This window comes from Lissotriton helveticus, chromosome 3_1, assembly GCF_964261635.1.
Source record: "Lissotriton helveticus chromosome 3_1, aLisHel1.1, whole genome shotgun sequence".
NCBI classification, from domain to species: Eukaryota; Metazoa; Chordata; class Amphibia; order Caudata; family Salamandridae; genus Lissotriton; species Lissotriton helveticus.
In genome coordinates this window covers 657085110-657110628 of record NC_136061.1, presented here as the reverse complement: position 1 = coordinate 657110628, position 25519 = coordinate 657085110, and the positions used below count along the sequence as shown (strand labels likewise).

Below are 25519 nucleotides of genomic sequence, written 5' to 3'. Positions count from 1 at the left end.
AGACCCCAATTGCATGAGGACAAGGGGTTGAGATTGCTTGGTTAACCCGGACTCGTTGAGTACTGTTGCTTAGGAATGGATTAACCATCTCAGCACACTACATCACATTACATCGCGGTAGGTTACACATTGACAGTCAGATATCAATTCTAACAGCCACAGATATAAGGTAGAAGAAGCTGTGGCTATAAGGGATGCCTAAATAAATATATTCCAAACAGATGTGCAATTAGTAATAAAAGGTGAGAAGGCCTAGCTTATAACACAATCCATATCAGTAGATAAGGTGAGGTAGAGGTTATATAGTTTGGCTATGAAAAACAACCTATTGCGATTCCTTGATTAACCCGGAATCATTGAGTTCTGTTGCTTAGGAACGAATTGAACCATCTCAGCACATTACATCACATAACATCAATGTAGGTTACATATTGGCAGTCAAATATCAATTCTCAAATATCAATTCTAAAAACCAACAGATATAAGGTGAAAGAAGCTGTGGCTATAAGGGTGCCTAAATAGGTATATTCCAAAACATATGAGTAATTAGTAATAGAAGGTGATAAAGGCCTAGCTTATAACGCGATCCATATCAATAGATAAGGTGAGGTAGAGGTTATATAGTTTGGCTATGTAAACAGCAATTGGTTCACACAGGACTGTGGTATCGATCAGGGTACAGCCGAGGCTTGTGAGTGGAGTCAGTCCCTTGACGATGTTGGTATTCATGAAGAGGGACCACTCTTTAGCTGATGTAGTAGTTCTTATCAGCGATCCGTCGGCTTCCCTATGCCAGGTATTTACTCATCATATGGCTTTTCAATTCCCGTTTGAATGTTGCAATATTTTGGATCTTCCTAATGCTTGGAGGGAGTGAGTTCCAAACTCTGGGGGCAGCTTCAGTGAATGCTCGATCATAGGTCTTTTTCTTTCGAAAAAAGGCCGGCCTCAGCAGCAGCTCCTTGGCGCTTCTCGTTGGTCTGTTTCCTCCCGATAGCTTTATTTTCTTGCTTAGGTATCCTGGCGTGTTATAGTGCACCGCTTTGTGAGTAATACATGCTGTCTTCATTTGTATTCTGGCCTCATAAGGTAACCAGTTTAGTGCTTTCAGGTGAGGAGATATATGATCAAATTTCCTCGATCCCGTGATAAGTCTTGCCGCAGCGTTGAGACAGGCTTTTAGCGGTGCTGTAGATGTTTTAGGTAGACCAGTTAGTGTAGAGCAACCATATTCGATCCTGGATATGACTAGGGACTGTATAGCCAATTTCAAGTCTGCCTCTGAGATGAATGGTTTTAATTTTCTTAAGTAGCTCAGATGGAAGCGGGCACTTTTCGCCATTGAATTAATGTGGGCTTTCATGTCGAGGTTCTCATCTAATATGATTCCTAATGATTTCGCTGAGTTGACTAGGGTTGGTGTGCAGTTAAGCGCAGTCACCAATTTGGTCCATTCCTTTACTTCCGGGTGGCTCCTTGGGGGTGCAATTAGCATGAATTCTGTTTTCTGGGCGTTTAATTTCAGATGATTCATCGTTAACCATTGCATAGCCATCTTTAGTGTCTTATTCATTAGATCTATGTCATCAAGGGAGGCGATCTTTAAGTATATTTGCGTGTCGTCAGCATACATGTGGTAGGATATCGTTGATTTCCGAAGAATGTCTGTAAGAGGTTCGACATATAAGTTGAATAGATCTGGGGATAGTGTTGAGCCTTGCGGGACCCCAATTGCATTAGGACAAGGGGTTGAAATCGCTTGGTTAACCCGGAATCGTTGGGTTCTGTTGCTTAGGAACGTTTTGAACCATCTCAGCACATTACCGGCCAATCCCATCCTGTCCTGTAGCCTGGACAATAGTGTTTCGTGGTTTACTGTGTCAAAAGCAGATGACAGATCTAGGAGAATCAATAGGCATGCTTGATTTTGATCTAGGGCTTGTAGCGCGTCATCAACAATATGCAGGATCGCTGTTTCTGTGCTGTGCCCTGCTCTGAACCCTGATTGGCATTCGTCTAGTAGGGAGAACTTGGTGATGTGTTGCTTCAATTGGCTCTGCACGCATTTCTCAATTAGTTTGGCCAGTAAAGGGATGTTGGTTACTGGTCGATAGTTATTCGGATCTGATGCGTCCGCTGTCGGTTTTTTGATTATTGGCGCTACTTGTCCTGTTTTTAGGCAGTCAGGGAGGATCCCTTGCGTAAGTGAAGCGTTTATTATTTTGGTCCAGATTGGAACCACAATGTGGCTGATTTCTCTTACACATTTTGCAGGTAAAGGGTCTTGATAGTGGTTGTTTGGTCTGATTTCTGACAGTGTTTTGGCGATCTTGACCTGGTCATATAATTCAAATGTGTCCCAGTTTGCTTCATTCTTTGTTTTATCACTCTCTGTTGTCACACCGGCCTCGCTCCTCGGCAAAGTTTGGGTCGGGAGGATAGCCGCGGCATTTGAGAGCTCTCCCTCTAGCGATTTTGTTTTCTCAGAGAAGAATGTAGAGAATTCCTCACAGCTTAAGGGAGTTTTTGAGTTTTCTTGGGTTGATTTAGCTAGTTTATCTGTTATTTGAATTCAAAATACCCCTCTTTTTAGACCCAAAATGTGCCTTTCTTTTACCCATTAGGCCTTATTGTTTTTTAAATATTTCTGTTAAATGCCACTTAGTCAGACTCCAGATACTTTCCCCAATTATGATTTATCCTGCATTTTAAGTAAATATGTCTTTGTTTTTACTCAAATTGTTCGCCGTTATCAATTACTTATTGAAACAGAGAATTGGAAAAAATATATCACAACCAACCAAACTTACATGGAGACTGCCAAGGGTGTTAAACAAGTGAAGCTTAAATCAAAGGCTACTCTGCATACTAACGAAGGATTTGTGGGTCTGAATGAATAATATTGTGCATAACAACAAGAGATATTTGAGTCTAAATGTGAGAGAAACCGGAGAATATGGTACACACTAATACCGGATATTTGCTTCTAAATTTAGGATATTCTGGATAAAATGAGATATTTGGGTCTACTGAGGGATACTGTGCATATCAATAGAAGATGTTTGGGTCTGAATTGAGGATATTGCTTATACAAGATATTTGGGTCTATTGAGGGATACTGTGCATACCAATAGAAGATGTTCGGGTCTAAATTGAGGATATTGCGGATACAACAAGATATTTGGGTCTACTGAGGGATACTGTGCACACCAATAGAAGATGTTTGGGTCTAAATTGAGGATATTGCGGATACAAGATATTTGGGTCTACTGAGGGATACTGTGCATACCAATAGAAGATGTTTGGGTATAAATTGAAGATATTGTGGATACAAGAAATGTGGGTCTCCAGAGGGATACTATGCAAACCAATAGAAGAGGTTTGCGTCTAAATTGAGGATATTGCGGATACAACGAGATATTTGGGCCTACTGAAGGATACTGTGCATACCAATAGAAGATGTTTCGGTCTAAATTGAGGATATTGTGGATAAAGCGAGATATTTGGGTCTACTGAGGCATATTGTGCATACCAATAGAGAATATTTGGGTCTGAATGGAGGATCTTGTGCATATGTTCCTAAGACATTTGGGGGGAGATTTACTAATTATAGAACAACATAGTGCTTGGGGGAAAGCACAATCCAGACCTATATTTATAACTATGGTCTGCCATTGCACTCTTTCCTTGTGCTGGAACACGAACAGGCTGCCAAGTGCCTCTCACACATCTTTGTACCACAGTGCGAAGGCCTGTTAGTGTGATGTCAAGCATAGATTTTGCACAAGAAAGTTACCAATCCAGTACAAAATCCTATGCATAGTCAAAGTTTAACACCTTTCACACTTTGGATGTGTGCTGTGCAGTGCAGTTAGAGAAATAAAAAGGTTTATCCAATTTAGTGCCTTGATAAATCTGACCCTAGGTGTCTACATTAGGCCCATTCAGAGACAATGTATGGACAATGCTGCAACTAAATATTTTTACACTTAATACCAAAAGGATGGTTTTTTGGGGGGTTTCTAACCAGGAGCACTGGTTGCTATGAGCTCCACCGATCCTGGATTCCTGTACTTCACGTCTTCCTTAGATAGTCCACTGCAGCCCCCAAGATATGAAATTGAGAATAAGGTTGCCAATGGCTTGAGAAGTTCTTAGGATGATACTCTGTCTTGAACTATCACCCTCAACACCTTTTGCTACTAGTATCCATTTGCAAATATTGCACGTTATGGTGGCAAGCAGGCTAGCTTTTCAAAGTCAACAACCTGGATGAAGAATCTTCCAATTTTCCTACAGACTAGTCCGCGTCTAGACTCAGAAAAAAAGCCTGAGGTCCGAAGGACATCTCCTGGGTCTGCTTTGAGCTGTTCTGGCCATGCATCGGTCAGTGCCCGGACAGACTGTTGAATTGGCTCAGTGCTGAATCACTCTTTCAAGAGAGCCTGGCTGTAATACCAAGATATTAACTAAACTAAATGTTTGTATTCAATATACCATCCATTTTAGTGTTAGCACCAAACAATAAGACCTGACGTGCTGCGGGGTGAATATGAGGCAAAAACAACATGGCCAAAACACCAAGAGAGAATATTTTGCTTAAAAATATACTGGACCAACATGGTTCAAAAGCACATGCTTGCTCTCACCGATGGGAAGACTGCAAAGCTGACAGGATCAAAAACAATATTCGCGTCTAATGATGGATGAATGTCTCAAAACAACATGATCATCGTGCTAAGGGAACCAATATGTCTGTCTCCAATGTGAGAAGAACATATATCAAAATACCATGGCTACAATTACAAAGATTGTAGCAGAGTGTCTGACATCACTTAGTCGAGACGCTATCTTAAAGCAATACCGCATGCTTCATAGAGGACTTATTAGAGCAACCAAAAAGTTAAGAGGAAGGGACCAAGAAACAGAAGGATCCAAGAGAAGAAACAATGGATAGTAATCTAAAATTACAAATGATGTATCTGGCACACTTCATTATGACACCCATTTTTAAATTAAATATAAATTTTTTCACAATCCAAATATTCATTAATTTATCCAATAACCATTGACAATGTACCTTAACAACCCATCGAATACGTTGGATAACCAAAACATTGAAAAGGGACAACTAGAATAAAACAATATGAGACCTACCTAACTGGGCAAATACACTCTCATGAAAGAATCGACTGTTCATTCAATATGGACCAAGTTTTACAAAATGTCAAGATATTCTTCTTTAACATTGCATACAAATCAAAAGGATAACATCGTAAGATGATAGATGTGATACCAAGAAGGCCTCAGTTGAAAGGACCTTGGTAGTCTGAAGAAAGGCCTGTGTAGCCCCTAGAGCTGATGCCCAGGGCCTCATTGGCACTGCCCTTATTGAATTGACATAATAAAAAGCCTCAAAACAGGGATACCTTTCAAGGACCACTGTTGGAGATGGTTGACCTTCGCGACTTCTATCCAGCTTACCTGTGTCTGCGTTGATGAGAGGGCACTTTCTTATTGCAGCTGTTCATGGAAGAGAGCGGTGAATCCTTCCGCTGTCACACTAGAGGATTCAGCCTTCTCCTTCACCGGTGGTCCACAGGCTCGAGGAGCTTCTTCAGCCACGTCTGGACAACCAGGTCCTGGCCCTTTCTCCAAGGTTTGAAGCCACGGAGAGGCATTCAGAGCTTGGCTGCGACTCGTTTTTGACTTGGTCTCTTTCTGTCTGTACATCACTCGCACTCTTTCTCCCCTGGTTTCCTGCCCTACCCTCCCCGCCTCTGTGAGCGCGCTCACCACTGTGCGCACGGCAACTGTGTGACCACAAACTCACAATGAGACAACGAACAAACAGAGCATTTCCTACACAGGGTCGTGCCTCTCAGATGTCAGTGACGTGCTCCCCTGCCAGCTGCGTGCTCTTTGCTATGACACCGTCTCCCCCTCTGTAGCCATGTTCTCATTACCAGGGCTGTATCTCTATTGCAAGCATAGGACCCCTCTCACTGAAGGGTCTCTGCCACCGCTGCAGAGAGTGTGCATGAAGCTTTTAAAGGCATGTCCATAATTCCATGACTGCACCCAACGTCCATGGTCAAGCCCGAATGAGGTTGGCGCCCCGCTATGCATATGGGCCGCCAAAGTTTTACTAAGGAGCAAGAAAATAAATACTGACGACGTCTATAAACGAAGTAGGATTCCATTACCAGTGACATTGAGTGCGGTCATGGAGAAAAAAGTTGCCATCAGTAATATTGGTCAAAACAATTGGGAAGACTTCAATCCGAAATTCGAACCTGTCCATTGATGTAATGGATGAGAGTTGACGTCAGTTCTGTGTCCTGAGAACCTCGAAATAATAAGGGTTCGAAATGCGTTGACACATCGTCAGCCACTGAGTGCACAATAATAATGAGTGGTGGAACCTATAGTAGATGGCATTGAATATCAACAGTCATTCCTTGGTTCCCAATCAGCTCTGCACTGCTAGGCTGGGAGGCCCGGTAGGGAGGAACTCACATTCAAGTGGTAGATGGTGACAAAGAGTATTTCCTCTCAGGCATTCAAATTCAGAACTGGCTTATTTGGTTGTGAGAATGGATATGATGTTTTCCAATGTTTTTGATTGTAATTCGATTTCTTTGTGGGGTGGGAGATACGTTTTTTAATGTACATTTGTGATATGTTCATATTTTGTTTTCTGTGTTTTGCAACGTGTAACTTTGAAATAATTTTTGCAATGACTGATGCATGACATAAATAAATGATGATCACTGTTATTAAATAGAGTGATCATGAACAAAAACAAAGGTATGTAGCAATTGAGTCAGTATTGGCAATTGGAGCGGTGTTTTGTAAAGCTTTTAAAGGCATGTCCACGGTTCCATGGCTGCATTCAATGTCCATGTCAAGACCCCCTCTGGCAGTGATGTGCCCTGGGTGCCATGCTTCGGCTGACACTACTTTTGCTTGGGCCACGTTCTCATTGCTGAGGCTGTGTCATCCATCCCTCCGTGCCATGCCTACGCTGTGCCATGCCTACACCTCACCATAAGGGCCTAGTCCACACTGTTATCATGTGCCATGCCTGTGACCCTACTGACAAGGCCACGTGCCTCTGCCATCTTCCCTAGCACCTGCCCACACTACACAGCACCTAGTGTCTCTTAACCCTTCAAACAGGGCCACGACCCACACAGATCCATGGCCGTGCCCTACTGCAAGATCTCTACATCCACTGGAGGAATTCCAGAGGCCCGGCTTCTTGTCTGGTGCAGGTATGAACCCGCTGCTGCAGTCGCACCCTCTGCCACAGGAGGAGCCACTAGCATCGCATCTGATGGCAGCCAATCGGTGTGGAGAGAGTGTCAGAGGTGTCCATCAGAGGTAGCCCTAAAAAACACGGAGGGCTTGAGTGTTGAGAACAGAAAAAAATACAAGGAGTCTAAAAAGTCTCACTGACACCCACAAAGGTGTGCACGGAATTGCAAAACTGTAGGTAGGGGCATGAAGAGAATTACACTTAATTGGCGAGGGTTGGCCTCAATAAGGGTTTTTTGGTCTTTCAGGAGAGATATGTATTTTTAGTTTAGAAACCTTCATTAGAGTCAAATGCCTGCTTGTGGGGCTTCCTGTTAGAGGTATCAGAGCAGGAGTGCGGAAGACACAAGTTCCTGTATGAGGACTCTGAGCAGCAACACGGAAGGTGGGACTTCCTGTCAGCTGCGTGTCACGTCAGAGGAAGAAGCTCCGAAAGAGACATAGAATGACTCTTCTTGGGTTGATGCAACCTCTTTCAGAGCATCTTTCTCCAACGCCCTCCGGGTTGGACGTCGCTGTATATACATACATCATACAAAGTGATGACAGGATGATACTGCTGTAGCGGTCTAACTGTCGCGTGGACTATGGACCTTTGGCCCAGATGGGAAAATACACATTGTAACAATCTGTGGCCAGGCGTGGCCGGAGAGCATAAATAAACGGGTGGAAGTCGCAAGAGACGTCTGGCCCAGAACAGCATACTGTGTGCTGGTGTAATTCTTTAGCTCCCCCACAGCTAAGTTAATGGTCCCGTACCACACGGCGTCACACTGGTGACGAAGGTGAGCATGATCATCCTTCGTTCCTGCCTAGCAACAGAGCCCCTGCATGTCTGGCACCTGCTCCCGGCAGCCAATCGTTGTGAAATATGGCATCCGCACTGACTGCCGTGAGGACTAAATGCCACAATCGCTCTAGCCCCTGCCGCGCGGTCGAGCCCGAAGAGTCAAGCAACGTTGGACTCGCCTGCACGGAAATCAGACAGCGACGGCGGCGCCTGCTTTCCCCCTACCAAGGCCCTGCACTTCTGTTTGGCCTGGCAAAGCTGTGCGCTCCCGGTGTAGGCCCGGTCTGAGTCCGCTTTGCCGGCGCCTAGATGCAAGCATGCTCATGGCGCCCCCTGCTGAGCTCATGCGTCATGAGTAATTGCAGGATCTCCACGGTCCAAGCGCACGTGGCCCAAGGCTGCAAAGTTGCCCCCAAGGAAGAGACTTCCCACTGCACCGTGTTCAAGCTCTGCAGTGGTGATACCTGGGCACAGCACATAGAGAATTGAGCAGCACATGCCCAGAGACTTTCTGATGAGGGGATGTCAAGTCCCCAGCCAATACATAGGGTCACATAAGCAAATGTGAAGAGGAGGAGGTTTTCCAAGAACCTCAAGGTGCCTGACTATTTCGGTGCAGCTGCAAGACAGTAACAGTGAGAGGCACACAGGGCCCCGTAAAGATGACAGACCAGGCAGCAGAAGCAGTGCCGCACAACCTAACACCGGCCCAACAAGCTGGGCCCCCGGCTATAGAACCCACGTCGCAGCACTCCCAAATCAACGCGCTGCCCCCGTTCAACGAGCTGATAGACCCAGCCACAGCATCTCCCAGATGGACACTTTGGATCCATCCAAAGTTTGGATCCATCCAAAGTTAGTCAGTTAGACAACTACTTTACAGCGACGGGGGAGACGGAGGGCGCCATAAAGAGGTCCCTGCTGTTGCATTTGGCAGGGGAAGAGATATATAAGCTATTCGCTCACCTTCCAAACACTGAGGCGCCCAACAATTACACCGCAGCGGTCAGGGCCCTAAACGCACATTTTGCCCCCCAACTGAATCCAGATTATGAAAGATTTAAGCTGCGCCAAGCATGCCAGAGGGAAGGGGAGTCAATGGACGTGTTCCATGTGCGACTAAGAGAGCTGGCAAGCACATGTACAGACGAGGACCAGAACAAGGAAGTAAGAGCCAAAGTAATACAGGGATGCCGAAACAAGAACCTCTGGACTCTCATCCTGGGACAACCAGGAATCACCCATGAGGATATCCTCATCATGGCCCGGTTGCATGACCTATCTGACGCCAGGACAACAGCAATAGACATAGCCATAACTCAACAAGCGGAAAAACCAGTCACAGTCAAGACAGAAAGAGCGGATGCAGTTCGCTCCCAGAGTAGAGGCTCCCACAAGATAATGTCCGGTGCAAGGACGGACGTGCTCGAAGTGTGGCACCCCCAGCCACTTTGCAGTGGCATGTAGAGGGGGACCACGGAACCGAGGAGCCAATGGACGGCCACCGTCAAAGTCAGTAAAATACCTATCACTTGAGGACACCAAAAACCAGAAGACGTCCCAGACACCAAGGAGGCTCAAACATTATATAGAAGACTCATCCACTGACCAGGAAGGCGAGTGCTATCTCATCTTGTTCGCTAGTGACCTCAGTGACCTCAAAAGGAAGAGGCGTCCACAACCCATGTGCACCCTGGAAATTGCCGGATCACAGGTCACAGCACTGATCGACACAGGGACATCCGTTAACGTGATGGGGTGCCAGCAATACAAGCGACTAAATCCAAGACCCGCACTGTCCCTGTTGCATGCCAGAATTCTCACATACGGCAGCCAAATGCCACTACGGCTCAAGGGAAAGATGACCCTCCAAGTGAAGCAGAAGGCCACGAGATAACCACCACCTTCCATGTGGTTGACAGGTAAGCCGACATCCTGGTAGGAAGCACCTCAGCCTGGTCACATTTGCCTACGCAGTCAAGAATCTACAATCCGAGAATGTCCTAGAACTCTTCCCACAACTATTTAAAGGACTGGGGTGCACAAAGAGTCCCCTGATACAGTTACACATTGAGAAGGCGGTGAAGCCAGTTGCCTTGCGACACGGGCGAATACCCTTCTGCCTCAGACCAATCGTTGAGAAAGAGCTCCACAATCTGGAACAGCACGGAGTCATAGAGAAGGTCACCAGTCCGACACCCTGGGTTTTGCCCATGGTAATCGCCGAAAAACCAGAACAGCCCGGCAAGATCAGGCTATGTATTGATATGTGCTTGCCAACGTGAGAGGCATCTGATGCTAACCGTTGACAACATTCTGGCTGATCTGAATGGGTCACACTGGTTCTCCAAGCTTGACCTCAATGCCGACTACCACCAGCTGAGGCTAGCCGAGGAGAGCTGGTACATTAGAACTTTCTCAACCCATATGGGGATACGCTGCAACAAAAGACAGAATTTTGGGATCTCGTCATTGGTGGAAATATTCCAGAATGCAGTTCCTGAAATTCTATCAGGACTCCAAGGAGTACTCACTGTCAGCGACGACATTTGATACACTCGGAAATGATGGAAGAACACCACTGCCATCTCTGAGCCACGCTTTAGCGCCTCACCGAGCACGGAGTCACCCTTCACAGAGAGAAGTGCTTGTTCTTTCAAAAATCCATTGACTCTTCGGATACGTATTCAGCCAGGACGGAGTAAAGGAAGACCCCCGGCAGTCGCAGGCCATACAAGCCCCTGCACCGACGACCGCGTCTGAGACCCGAAGCTTCCTAAGGATGGCCACCTACTGCGGGCGGTTCATACCGAATCTGGCCAAGCTAGCCGAACCGCTACGTGCCCTGACATATAAGAATGCCATCTGGAAGTGGGGCTAAAGTGAAGAAAACGCCTTCCAGAAGATCAAAGCGGCGCTTTTGGGAAAAACCACCATGGCATATTTTGATGCCACATGGATGACAGAGCTCCTAGTGGATGCTAGCTCCATTGGTCTAGGAGCTCTCTTGACCCAGAAAACAGAACTGGGAAAGTGGGCTCAACTCGTGTTTGCGAGCAAGGTCCTCACGCCAACAGAAGCCCGATATTCCCAAATCGAGTGAGAGGCGTTGGCCATCAAGTGGGCCTGTAACCATTTTCACCTGTATGTCAGCAGGCATTCTTTCTGAGTGGTGACGGACCATCAGCCACTAATCCTGCTGTTCAGAGGCACTGCACCACATCCTCCACCAAGGATCGAGCGCTGGGTGATACAGCAGCAGCACTATCAAATGGAACTTGTATATCGTCCCGGGGTGAAAATCTCTGCAGACTTTCTGTCACAGCACCCACCAGAGGCAGTTGGAGACGGAGGCGATCAGGAGCTGAAGACAGAAGAATACATTGACAACGTGCACCAATTGGCCTGTCCAAGAGCCCTAACCATGGAGGAAACCAAAGCAGAAATCGGCACAGACGCCATGCTCATGAGAGTACTGAACTCACTCCAAAAAGGATCCTGGGAAGACTGCTTGCACGGTGCGAACGGATGGAACGTAGCGGAAAGGGACCAACTGGGAAAGTTCTGGAAACACGAGATGAGCTGAGCGCCGCTGCAAATGGAGTGATACTGAGGGGATTCCGAATAGTCATTCCTACAAGTCTCCAAGAATGAGCCATCACCCTAGCCCACGAGGGACACCAAGGGACCATGCGGATGAAGTCTTGAATGAGGGAAAAGGTGTGGTTCCCTGGACTCAGTGGATACTTTGCTGAGAAATTGCATAACCTGTCAGCTCACAAGCAGCCAAGAACATCCTGCCCCAGTGATAACCGAGGATCCGGTGACATCCCTGTGGGCACGAGTAAGTCTTGACTTCGAAAGCTTTCCAGACGGCAGGGTAACAGCTGTATTAATCGACAGCTACACAAAATATCCCATAGTTGAAGTGATAGCATCGACCGACATCCTTCGCTCACCTACAACCAGTCCTGGAGAAGACATTCACACTTTTTGGGTTACCACACAAAGTCAAGACCAACAATGGGCCCCATTTCAAGGAGCAGAATTTTAAAATATGTTGGGGCTGTTGGGAGTCCTTCACCCCTGCATCACTCCCCAATGGCCTCAAGCTAACGGGGAAGCTGAACGATTCATGCGGACCGTCAACAAAGTACTCCGGATTGTAGTCTCCGAGCAGGCCGACCAGGAGGCGGCGCTGACTAGGTTCCTACAGGAATATCGCAGTACCCCACAATGCACGACCCAGAGATCACCCTGGTCCCTGATGCTGGGCAGGCCCCGCGAGACACCATTCCTGCAGCCGATGGCTGGAACCCGGAACCGTACGAACCCACCAATACCCAAGCATGGAGAACGAGGACCAATGAGCGGGCCAGCAAGAGGAGATGGACAATGACCAGGATCATCGTGCCAGGATGCACAGTCCTGGTACGGAACCGCCGGAGCGGAAGGAAGTTCCAGATAGCGTATGAGCCGGGGGGTGGACCGTGCTGAAGATCAACGGAACCGCCCTCACCGCTCAAAGAGGTGATGAGACCATCACCCAAAATGAATCCTGGTTCAAGCGATTACAAGATCCTGACACAAACCAGATACCTCCCAGCCCAGCGGAGGATAGGGGGGCAGCAGCAGATGACTTCTCACCAAGCCCGGGTGAAGACCAAGCCGCGGCGAGCCCGCTGTCGCCCCTTGCTGCAGAAGCTGGGGCGACCATGGCCCCCAGTACATCGCCACATGACAGCCCTTGGGCGAGTCTAGGAAGCCACCAACAGAGGTACAGTCTGAGACCCAGTCTAAGACCAAGTCAAAGACTCACAGACTTTATGTGTTGATTTCCTTATTTGTTTTGAACACTGACTTGGGATGAGATGTAGTGGTCTAGCTGCCGCGTGGGCTATAGACCTTTGGCCCGGATGGGCAAATACACATTGTAACACTCTCTGTTCAGGCGTGGCCAGAGAGCATAAATAAACGTGCGGAAGTAGCTCCAGACGTCCGGCCCTGAACAGCATACTGAGTGCTGGTGTAATTCTTTTGCTCCCCCGCAGCTAAGTTAACGGTCCCGTACCACAAGGCGTCACAACTGCCAGAGTCAGACCTGCCTTAAATGTTTAACAGTTGAACTACCAGTCTGCAGTATTCCCCTGGATTTTGCCCAAATTCTTGCCCAGCCTCTTTGCTTTCTTCCCCTTCATGATACACTGTTCTCCTCCTACCCTGACTCCTGGGCCTTTGTTCCGGCTGTTTCCAATGTAAAGCAGCCTTTGGACCCTTGATGGGTTGAATGTGGGTCCTATTCCCTGATTCCACGAGAGTCCCTGGGTTGGGGCAATACTCGTCGCGGAAACAGAATGTCTCCATCTTGTCTCCGGCCTTCTGTTAGTCTCCAACCTTTATACTGCCTCCTGAACCAAACTCAGATAAATGCATGCAATATCTAAAGACTATTAGTACTAAGGTACTGTTATCTACAAGACAAGACAGATACACAGCGCCTGCTTGGATGCGCCACATAGAGTTAGAACACAAAACATAATAAACAATATCACACCACATTGAGCATGCTACATGATATAACTAAATGTATAATACATAATAGCAACACATCACATAACTTAGTAACACGTGACATAGCATATGATCTATTACATCAGTATAAAAAACAATCCCCAACACAATAAGTAGAATACCACATATACTATCAAATCACACTAAATAACAATACGTGAAACAAAATAACCCTTAATATACTCTGGTGTAACACCCCACAGATACAAAACACAACACTTAACTGTATGCAGTGCCGAATACCGCTGCTTTTATCCTTTCTATGGGATAAATTACATCTGTTTCTATTAACAGTACCGAAATTATCGATTTCGGAAGGATGGGTGGCTGACGTAGCCCTATAAGTAACAGAACGGGTGAACTGCAGATTAGACACAGATGTTAGAAGAGAGTGATTAACTTACTGAATCACCTCTCTGGCCTGTAATTGAATCCACTAGAATTATGCAGCAGGAGAGGGCTAAATTATGCGGTAGGGTTAGGTAAGTTATGCGGCAAGAAAAGACATTATATGGCGTAATGTGGGACATTTTTTATAGTATTACTTCATTATTTTGTTCGCTTTACAGTGTCTGAGCTTTGAGTCCACCTCATTAGTAACAGTTTAATACCTAAAAATAGCAATAAACAATAGAAAGGTGCCCAGTCAATCTTTGCAAAAGGCCTTTCACTACGCGGTAACACTTGCCGCTGCGTGTTTAGTAATTTTTGGACCTTTTGAGCTAGAAACAATTTTTTGGGTTCAAATCTCTAGATAATACAGCACATCATGGATTATGTGGCAAATCTATAATTATGCAAAAATCACTGCAGCCGCACAATTGCATAATTCCAGTGGCATTGCCATTGATGCCATTATATATAATACAATATCACAGTGGAGTTTGACAGATGATAGAGGGCTGCTTTGATAGCTTACCTTTTGCATGCCCTTGCAGCAGCTTTACTCCAATTCGAGGTGTAAGAGTGAGATCTGGGAATACAGATCAGACAGTTGTGGTTTCAGAGAAGGTAAAGCGAAGCACCCTGTGCCGGCTAGTGACAGCGTTGTGTGGAGAGGGAGGTTGCTAAGAAGCGGGGGCGAGTGAGCACAGTGCAGTTACCACAGCCTTTGAGGTTGCAAGGAAGAACTTAAGCAGACACACAGGGGAGATAAACATTTGCAACGCCATTAGGTCTCACTTATGAAAGAACTATTGGCTTTGTCAATGTTTTTTTAGCCATACTGTACAGCAAACTGGCTGCTGTGCAACATGACTGCAAGTACAAAAGAAAAGTGCTTTGACGCACTTAATGCTAGCTGAGCCACAGGACTTTTATTTTTTTAGAAACAATAGACTTAAACATTATGGAGATTATTTGAGTTCACTCCTGTAAATGACACTTCAGACCCAACTCTCTTAAGCTTTGAGAATTCTTATTGAATAATACTCTTTCTTTCTTTATTCTTTATTTCGGTTTTAGTTTAAACCATAAAAGATGCACAGAGTAATCACATTACATTTTTAAAAAGTACAGTCAAATTTGTTTACATCAAAGAGGCTCCACTATTAACAATTTTCAAAAACAGGTAAACTCATTCTCAAATAAAAATGAAGACCGATCATTTTTGTACTAATTTAAAGTATATAAATATAGATAAACACATTAAAAACTGGGCGTAATTAGTATCTAAAAACAGCATTTGAGGAATAACATAAATCAAAAAATTAACCCTATTGTAACCAAGCACTAGAAGTAACTGTCTGTACTTCCTATCAATAGAGTTTCCCAAAATGGTTCTGTTCTGATAGAGTGTTACTGCCTTTAGAATGCAATAGGGTACACATATCTAGACATTCATTCCTTTGATTGAACTTCCAGGTTGATGTTCCATAACAAAAAGTGCAAATATTTTAGTGCAATAAAACAACTAGCAATTTAACCCCTGTAGTCTGTCAGTTTTTTAAAGTGCAAGTGCATTATTATGGAAAGGCATATTTTCAGATACACATATATGCAATCATTTAAAATCATTTAGAATTTCAAGCCTACTTTTGCTCTTATTAACCCAACATTAAACAAATACCTACTAACACTGAAAACAATTTTTTGGGAACCATCAGTTTTCAATATCCTTTCTGCCTCCCGACAAGCCCTAATACCCATGTTTCTACATATAGGTTTGATCCATTTCTTCCTAGGTATGTGAAAACAATGGAGCGGTGCACTCCCAGGGTGCTATGAAGTAAGTAATGAAGCTTCATAAGTTTCTTCGTGAAAAAGATCTTTAATTAGGTATATCCAAATGCATAGACAGAAACATCAGCCAACGCGTTTCGCTCATGAAATGAACTTCGTCAGGGCTGGAAAGAAACATAAATAACATACATGAGGGCTAGAAAGAGGTGCATGGAGGAAAATTTACCATTTACAATACTGACAAATTATACACTTTTCTAGAGGAAACGACAAAGGGTGCTATATACATTTACCAAGACCCACAATCACAAATGTGCAACGTCTGTTTACAAAACATTGAAAAAAAACACACATTTAAAAAAATATTAAAAACAGTTAAGACAGTCCCCCTAGGGAGAGTGACGACCCCGGGTATCTGTACTACCATTCGGGATAGAGGTAGGAGTTCTAATGAGTGCAGAGAACACCTGGTCATGTAATGGCCTACCGAGTATGTGTGAGGTGGGAAGGAAAGGCCACTAATAAGTTATGACTAGTCCAGATGTAAAAAGCATCATCATTGTGTGTCGGCGTAGAAGGCATAGCAGGGACTACCTGCTAAAAAGTGAAGCGGCGTGGGTGCAAAGTCAAGTAATAGATGCCCACGCTCATGTACTAATAAATAATTCAAAATGTGAACAGGACGCGTAAGAAAAAGAAACAGTTCCATAGCATGCAGGCAAAAGCAAAAAAGCCACTAACGGGACTGAAAAGGTAGCCAACAGGCCCTGGCATGATAACGGAGTGGCGTATACCCCTGTGTATGAAGAATGGAGTAAAAAATATAAAACACGAAAGTAGTTGTGGGCGGTACATGCCATGTATGGTGTGCAACGAAAGTGTCAACGTCAAATTTGTTCTAAAGCAACAGTGTATCCGAGTTGTGTCGCTCAGTAGCGACACCGATATGATGTCAGGTCCGCCATGATAAGGGCCGCAGTGCAAACTTCAGGGGTGAAAGGATACACATCAGTATATGACATCGTAACAAATAATGGGGTTTGTAAGTTCTCGCAATGGTAAAACAAAGAAAGTAACAGGGGAGGGAAGCAGTAAACACGGGGATCGATTTCTTCCTAGGTATGTCGTAAGCAGGGCAGAAGAATAAGATACGTAAATCATCTTCCAGAATGTCTGCTTGGCATAGTGCGCAACACTCACTGTTCTCCTCCCCAGAGTTACTGACCCATTTTGATGTATTAAAGTTAGATTGTAGAATACCATATCGGAATTTCAAGTATAATAATTTTGCTAACTGTGGCTGCACTTCATCCAAAAAAAGCTCAGAGCTCGCTATTGGCTTCATTAATAAAAATTGGGTGGTTAGTGTGCCAATTTTAGAATTGTGGGACACACTGTTTTGAATATAAGTCCAAAAAGTGGACTTTAATAGTTTCTTCGGAGCCAGTATCAAGTTTGATGGTTCATCCCAAAAGTGTTGCAACCCCAATTTACCGAACCAATGAAAACCATATATAATCCACTGGACATTCATACTGTGATCAAACTTTAATATTTTTTTAAGACATCTTTGTAATGTGCAAGTTTTGGTGTGGACCACAATCGCACCCAAAACAATAGTGGTCTCAGTATGGCTTGATGATCTATACGTTTCATGTTTAGGTCCATAACAATGGGGATTAGAGGATTACGCACTGAAAGGCACAATAACTTTCTAAAAAACATATTTTCCCCTGCCGCAAAGGTATTCTTACTTGACGGTCCCCATAATTCTGCCCTGTACAGGGTTGCTGATTGTACCTTATATTTAAAAACCTCCAGAGCCGGGGACACTGCTCTAGAAGTACTGCTCCCATGTTTTTTAACTATCGGTAGGGAGTTTTGAAGAATGACAGCCTTACTTTTCTCCAGTTGCGGTTTCCAGGTCATTTTAGTATCTAAAGTTATACCTAAATAATTAAAATTATGCACATATTCTAACTTTTGGCTTTTGACAAAAAGATTCTTTTTAAAAGATCTGTGTGGGTTTATTACCATATATTTAGTTTTGCTATGATTAATTTCTAAGCCCTTGGTATCGCAGTATGGACAAAAGGTATTTAATAAACATTGTAAGCCCTTTGGAGTTTGAGATATTAATATGGTATCATCTGCGAATAAAAGAGCTGATACTGGCCCCCCTCCTAGCCTTGGTGAATCGTGTGCACAACCCATTAGATATTCTGGAATATCATTAACATATAACGAAAATAGGGTGGGAGCCAGCACACATCCTTGTCTCACACCTCTTTTTACTGGTATTGCCTCAGTAAATTCGCTCCTCGGACCCTATCTGACGTTTGCATAATTATCCTTGTGCAACCATATTATTTACACGAGGAATTCATCTGGTACCCCTTGATCTTGTAATGATTTCCATAGTAACTTTCTGGGAATAAGGTCAAAAGCAGCCTTCAGGTCGACGAAGGCAATATACAAGTGACATTTTTTTTAAATCGTATACTTCCAGCTTATGCAAAGAAATCTAAAAACCTGGTCGATTGCGCGGGTTCTGGTTCTAAATCCAGCCTGAAATTTTGAAAGAATGCAATTATCCTCAATCCAGTTATTTAATTTCAATAAAATTAGCCTTGCAACATTTTTTGTAAAATATCAATTAGGCTGATCGGTCGATAATTTGAGGGATCATAACGATTACCCCTTTTAAAAATAGTACTCATTTCCGCCCCCTTCCATGATTCGGGGATCGTTGCACCTGCTGCTATTGAATTGCAAAGAAAGTTAATGTAAGGGCCCCAGACAGTTTTGTCGTGTCTCAGTAAATCTCCTGGTATCTTGTCGGGGCCTGGCGCTTTCCCTGGTTTCACTGCATTAATTGCTGCCAGTGTGTCCTCCAAATCAAAGTGCAAGCAAGCTGTACTAGAGTCGTAGACACAATCATGCTGTTCATATGTTATTGTGGATACAGAATAAAGGCAGGAAAAGTGTTTGCCCCTTGTCACAGTACCCTTATACAACGCCTCAGCAACGTCGGAATACAAGGAAAAGCACTGGACTGGATCATCTCGTTCCTCGCCGGAAGAACCCAGAGAGTCCGCCTCCCCCCTTTTAGATCAGAGGCCTCCGAAGTCATCTGCTGCGTACCACAAGGATCATCACTCAGTCCCACCCTCTTCGACGTATACATGAGTCCTGTCAGGCTTCCACAGTCTGTCTCCTCGGGGCTGTGCTGAAGGTCCTATAACCTCCCTGATTAAATCCCTCCCACGTCTGATTTAACCATACAGACAATGAGAAACGATTCGACCCGGGAAGAAAAGGAAGGAAAGGATAGGGACGGCGGGGAGGGAGAGCTGTAATGACAAAACACAGGACAAATAATCACACTCTTTTCCTTTATATGACTCAAACGTTATCGCTACATCTAGCATCAAACCCCCCACCTTTTTTACCTGTGAAGAAAGGAATGAAGTTTTGTAAACATAGAAGATAGACCTTAGTGAGGTACCTGGGATATTGCTATTACTGCAAGGAAAAGAACAAAAGGCAATTGGAGTAATCACAAGACCACACTATACCATAGGCAAACTTATATCAGTACTTCAACATACCATATCACTTTATAGCATGCACTTATATTGATATCCCCAATTGAAATGGTACCCCTCTGTCATCTCCTATGTAAAAAGAAGAAGAAAAACAACTCGTGTTCAAATTATATCCGCAAAATAACAGTTACAGTTAATAGATGCTTAACTTGAGTCTGTTAGAGAGCAATGTCTCTCTCTCTGACGTTTTGGAACAAATTGACCTTCTTTGTGAATGTCTATTAAGTCATAGATCCACCTCTGGACCCCAGTACATGGGATTATGATTCCACTCTCAATGTTTATTGTACTCACAGTACCCCAGGACTCTCTCACCGCCAGGTTCTCCTTCTCTCACGGACCTTAAATCCCTTGAGGGCAACCGCTTACTCAGCCGAGAAAGCTCCAGTCCGGTTTCCTGGTAGCTCACGCTAAAAGCGTAAGAAACGGACCGTCTTTACCGTTGTTGCGTTCTCCTTCACTGATTCTCAAAGGCTCCTCACACCCTCCTGATTAATCTGACCACTAATTCCGTAAAACGGCACCCAGCTCGCCAATCCACAAAGTTTGGTCCAAAATAATCGGCAGTGCCGATAAGTCCCGCAATGTATTTAATGTCCGCGCCACGCTTCCTACGTCGGAAACGTAACGCGCCTCAAAGCATGCCGGGAATTGTAGTTCCTGGGCTGCTCGCTCCGTATTACGGACCTGCTCCGCTAAACCGTCACCAAATCCTGACAAGTCCCCTCGCATCCATCGCGCACCAACACAACCTCAACATCATCTCCTACGCAGACGACACCCAGCTGATGCTCTCCCTCACCAAACACTCAAACACCGCCAAAACCAACCTACACAAAGGGATGAAAGAAGTAGCCGAGTGGATGAAGAACAGCCGTTTAAAACTGAATTCGGACAAAACGGAAGTCCTCATCTTAGGATCATCCCCCTCCGCATGGGACGACTCATGGTGGCCACCGGCCCTGGGAACAGCACCCATACCAACGGACCACGCACGTAACCTGGGCTTCATCCTAGACTCCTCCCTCTCGATGACCAGACAAGTAAACGCTGTCTCATCATCATGCTTCAACATCCTACGTATGCTCAAAAAAATCTTCCGTTGGATCCCCACCGAAACAAGAAAGACGGTCACACATGCACTGGTCACAAGCCGACTGGACTACGGAAACACCCTTTACGCCGGAACCACAGCCAAACTACAGAAAAAACTCCAACGCATCCAAAACGCCTCAGACAGACTCATCCTATTCATCCCCCGCCAAGCTCACATTTCCGGTCACCTTAAAGACCTCCACTGGCTCCCCGTCAACAAGAGAATAACTTTCCGTCTCCTCACCCACGTACACAAAGCCCTCTATGACCTAGGACCCGAACACCTCAACACTCGCCTGTCCTTTTACACCCCCACCCGCAAACTACGATCGTCCAATAAAGCCCTCGCCACAATTCCACGCATACAAAGATCCACCATGGGGGGAAGATCCTTCTCCTACTTAGCGGCCAAGTCCTGGATTTCTCTCCCCACCCACCTCCGCCTTACACAGAACCACCTCTCCTTCAGAAAACAACTAAAAACTTGGATATTCGATAAATAAATTACCCCCCCTCCCTCAAGCGCCTTGAGACCCTCTGGGTGAGTAGTGCGCTATACAAATGTTAAACTTGAACTTGAACTTGAACTTGTATTTGCATCCAAAAAGAGGTCTTTACTGCATCTTTCTGTTTTATTATCTTTTGCTTTCAATCGCCAGAATCCAACATGATCTCTACTTTTTTGCTGCACTAATTAATTCCAACCAAATGTTTTCATCTCAAATTTTGTTAGTTTGTACCAGTAGTCTCTAGTAATTAGTCCTTTTTTCCCTTAAGGCCAGAACATTATTGTTTTTTGCTGCCAGTATAAGCTCTTTTTTTGCCTCACAGCACTCCTTGTTATACCAGGGATTTAACAAACTACTTGTTTCTGTTTTCCCTCCGCTTACTTTAGGGATTTTACTCAAAATAGGTTTTAGCGCTTCTACCAATGCTCGGTATACAATCGTTACAGGGAACTCTGTAGCAGGCAAATAAATATATGGGGCGGTGAAGTCTGTGAACATAACATAGATTTGCGTCATAGCCTCAATATTGCCCACTATAACTGGCCATTTTAGCGCTCTATGGTTGTTACTTACTAATGGCTCAGTAAAAAAGTATTATTTATATCTTCATTGTTCCCTGGAGTTATTTTGAATATATCCGCTGCTAGTGTCAGGTGCAGGGGGTAATGATCACTATCAATTCTAGCATCGACTACTAAATCTTTTACATTCGGCCAAAATCCGATAGATGTAATAATGTAGTCGATGCTACTCTTACAATTACCCCTATTGAATTTTGGGACGTTTTGGGTGTCTGAGGGTAATCTACCATTACAAGCTCTAAGTCCATACCTGCCACAAGTCTCATTATTTGGGCAGCTGCAACTAAACAAGGTACTACCGAACTACTTTCTAGGGGGGAATATTATTTGCCATGTCTTCATCTTCGAAGATTATTTCAAGATCCACCACTGGCTCAAATTTGCAATTTAAATCTCCTCCCACTATTATCATTGCCCTTGAATCAATTGTTATTAAAAAATGGTTGAGCTGGAATATCACCATAGATTCCTTGTTGGGCGGGCTTGGTCTGTTATACAGATTTATTAAATATATTTTAGTTTTATCCCATGCACAAATCTTCACACCAATTATATCTTGTGATGGGAAGTCCAACTGGGTTACATCAGTACCTACGGTGATTTTTACCCATATAACAAGGCTACCTTAGGGCCTACCTCTAACCGTGGAAATAGCATTTACTCTATAGGGTTTATACCCAACCTTGTGGGGGGTTTCTAGAGCCCATGTCTCTTGAAAGAAGCATATGTCACTGTGATCTATATACTCCTGCCATTCCACATCCCGCAATTTCCTTTTTAGCCCCGCAATATTCCACTACGTCAGCCATATTCCCATTAGCTCCTTTTCCCTCATTCCTAAGTTCACGACAATATCCAACTCTATTTCTGTCTTATGAACTACATGGGATTCAATGACCAAATCAAGGGGGACTATTGCGTTTTTGTGTAGGGTCAAATTAAATTCAGATGTCACCACCTTTTCACTAAGTCCGAGCACCAATGGCATATTTCGTGTCTCCTTAAACTTTACTATGCCTTGTAAATCTTCTAAACTCTCACTCAGGGTACTTGCATCTGAGCTTATCTTATTGTTGGATGGGGTAATATGATCATCTAATATATTATTAGCAGAAAGTGATATAGTAACTTGAAGATTATTTGGGAAATGTAATTCTCTTTCTACTATGACTGGTTGTCAGTCTTGAGTATCTAAATCTGATAGAACCTGAAACCTATTTGATAGAAAAGCAGAAGCACCGTCATATCCATCAGCCCTAGATGGAGGTTTATAAAAATAACTTAACAACAAAGAACAGATACTGGTGGTTTGACAAAAGGTTTGTTCGTTTAAACTTAGTAAACGATGAACTGTCTGTGGCCTGCGGAAGTTAACCACTACGCAGTCACCCTCAATGTTCTTGGGGGATTGGCCTACCCACCCAACTCTGCGAACCATAATAACCTCTTTCATGTCAGATGGGCAGAATCTTTTATATTTTGCTAACCAATCCACTGTCTTGTTACGTAGGTTAACCCAGGATTCCTTCTGTTTGCTTTTAAGAACAGGAACACCAGACAGAATCAATACGTAAGGACACGAAGCTGGAGGTGGACTCAAGATATCAGTATTAGGTTTTAGGTTAATTGTCATTGAACCATCTATGATATTACTACTCGGGTTGCCCAGTGTAGTTCCCACGGGTAAACGTTCAGGTACATCTCCTTGCCTTGTATTTTGATCTTGAACCACTCCCTGTATGTTTCCCTGTATGTTTCCTTCTCCCATCCTTGATTTCAATCTAGATTTAAGTATATGGGGTTCTTTCGTTTTACAACTTGCACTGCATAAATAATCAGATGAGTTCATATTTGCTGGTACTGGTACTGTTACTAAAGAGTTCTCCCCTTCAGCGACATTTACATTGGGATTCGTAATCTTACCACTTAAATTGACCATAACAGCATTCACCTGTTCTAAGTTTTCCCTTAAAGGATTACAATTCTTGTCAAATAGTTCATTAACATGGGCTAACACAGTTCCCAAAACTGACCCCATAGTAGAGATAGCAATGGAGTCCCCAATACACTCTCCTCTTAGTGGTGGTGATGAAAATGATAACGTATCTAGATCTGTCTGCGTGCCAACTAATTAGTCAAGGGGGCTGCCGAATGAGCTAAATGGACTGTATGGGCAATTGTACGATCAACGGGGCTAGTTCCTTTTGTACTCCTCTTCTTCTTTTGGGGACCACCCCCCTTTTGAGGGGCACCCCCTCCCCCACCTACGTTTGATTGGTAATTGTCTCCCCTCGTTCTCCTCGGATAACTTAGAAGCCCGTCTTCTTGCCCCATTCAGCGTTGTTGTTGCTGGTGTTGGAGATATGTCCAAGGAGGGCACGGGAGATGTCATAGGTATAACTTGCGATGTAGTAGGCAGTGGCGGTTGTAAGGAATCCCCTGGGTTTAATGATCCTAGTGATGAACGTCTCTGTAGTATTGCTGGATCTAATGAAAGTAGCTGCTCTGTTATTTCTATTTTGTGAGTCAGAAGAGATTCTGCCCTGACTATAAAAGCATCTAGGGTGCCTGCCACTCCCCTGCGCTTCGTCATTGTCTTACCTTATATTCAATCAGACCCCAACAGCTCGACAACTCACTAACCACCACACAATGCTACAATCTGGTATCGATAGCTCTATAGTAGTGAATAGTTACCCAAAAACGTTTTTTACCATACAATTGTACCTGCAGCTCGAGTAACGTAGTCCGAAGGTGTTACCCACTTATTAAGGGGGTGGTCCGCCCGGCCTCCTCCGGTCGCTGACAGGTGCAGACGGGCCCGCCCTTGGCCTGGGCTTGGCCTGGGCTTGGCCTGGGCACGCCCGCACCGTGGGAGCCCTGACGGGGTTTTAAACGCCTTCCTGGTGTTGGCGCTGGCAGCGTATGTGCCGCTGGGGCTGCTGGGGCTTGTAGTCCTTCGGCAGCCTCCCCCAAGAAATGCCCGATGGCTCCGGTGGCATGGACAACAACGGTGGCGGCAAGAAAGCAAAGCCGCGAGTTCAGGTTTGTGAGCACAGTGCAGGAACCACAGCCTTTGAGGTTGGAATGAAGAACTCAATCAGACACACAAGGGAGATAAGCATTTGCAATGCCAATAGGTCTCGCCTTGGCTGCAAGTACAAAAGAAAAGTGCTTTCACGGGCTCAATGCTAGCTGAGCCATAGGACTTTTATTTTTTAAGAAACAATAGACCTAAACTTAATGGAAATGATTTGAGTTCACTCTTTCCGTTAGAAAAAACATGAAATGGATGTATTGCTATAACCTTTCCCGCCTTGCTCAAAAAGTTCATAAAAAAGAAATGATTCAATCCATGAGCGACCACACCTTCCTTTTTGTGCAAGCATACATTAATTTATTTATTTGGAGCATTTTTCTTGAACCAGAGTCCAGAGAGCGCGGCTTTGAAAAGGATAAAAAAGTAATTGAATGAAAATGAAAATCAGGAGACAGAGACATTTTAAGGCATGGGCAAAGTGGGCTCTGGCCCAGGGCCCCAGCCTTTTTAGGGGGGCCTCTGATACAGGCTGCTCTTTTCTGCAGAGAGTTTTACCCTGATGACCGTTAATTATTTTTAGACAGATTGTTGTAAATAGCGTTTTCTATCATTTGTATTTTAATGTGAGAGTCTATTAAAGACATTTTAGACAAAAAATGTGTTTATGTTTCATGCAACATCCATAACAAAGTTTCTTTTAGATTAATACAGGACCTCACATATGAGAAATGGAGGGGTGTCACAGAAATTATTTGCAGTAATATTAGCGAGCTGCTGCTGTGCTACAATACTGAAAACACACATCACCATAGAATTTTACTGAA

At 44.4% G+C, this 25519-nt stretch overlaps 1 protein-coding gene across 3 annotated transcripts in view; it reads right to left on the bottom strand.

Moving 5' to 3' along the window:
• The window catches only part of LCK (LCK proto-oncogene, Src family tyrosine kinase), a 564072-nt gene that overhangs the window by 304257 nt on the left and 234296 nt on the right, over window positions 1–25519 (bottom strand). The window contains exon 1 of one of the 3 annotated variants that reach the window (XM_078680720.1): window positions 5485–5622. The exons of the other annotated variants lie outside the window; for them this stretch is intronic. The gene's annotated coding sequence lies outside the window, so the exon portion shown is untranslated. Of the gene's footprint in view, window positions 1–5484; window positions 5623–25519 lie in introns of those variants that run through there. 3 annotated transcript variants of the gene reach the window in all.